At 68.4% G+C, this 493-nt stretch overlaps 1 protein-coding gene across 1 annotated transcript in view; it reads left to right on the top strand.

Annotated features, from left to right (window-relative positions):
* P4HB (prolyl 4-hydroxylase subunit beta) overlaps positions 1-493 on the top strand; it is a 14,945-nt gene that overhangs the window by 3,785 nt on the left and 10,667 nt on the right. The window lies entirely within an intron of this gene.

Raw genomic sequence — 493 nt, 5'->3', positions numbered from 1 at the left:
GCCAAGCCAAAGCTCCCGAACGGACCTCCTCGCAGCACTCACAGAACAACCAGGTTATCTGTGAAGAAGTGGCGGGGCCTCCCTCGGGGCACCGGGCCCAGCCCCTGGCGAGGGGAAGCGGGAGGAGGGCAAAGAGCAGCCGCTCTACTTTGCAGGCAGCCACTGAGCTGGCAAATCGGGCAGGGTGCGGCTGGGGAGCCTGGACGGAGCCTGTCCCCGCTCCAGTACTTATCAGCCGGGCAGCCTGCACGTACAGGAGGTGCCCGTAGCAACCCCGCCGATATCCTGGCACTGGCAGCGGAAACACCGCAGGCAAAGGCCGGCTGCTTTCTGCCCGGGGGCGCAGGGGCGCTCCTTCCCCGGGCCGAGCTCTGGGAGCAACCAGGACCCCGACGACCGGTTCTCGTGCTGCGTCAGGAGATGCCAGAGCAAAGCAGGAGGAGTCACGCGATGGGATTTCCCCCCCCCCCCCCCCCCGCACCCGGCCCCCCTC

Source organism: Aptenodytes forsteri, unplaced genomic scaffold (genome assembly GCF_000699145.1).
Source record: "Aptenodytes forsteri isolate BGI_AS27 unplaced genomic scaffold, ASM69914v1 Scaffold243, whole genome shotgun sequence".
NCBI classification, from domain to species: Eukaryota; Metazoa; Chordata; class Aves; order Sphenisciformes; family Spheniscidae; genus Aptenodytes; species Aptenodytes forsteri.
Note: the sequence above shows the minus strand (reverse complement) of the source record. Positions and strands in the feature narration are given on the sequence as shown.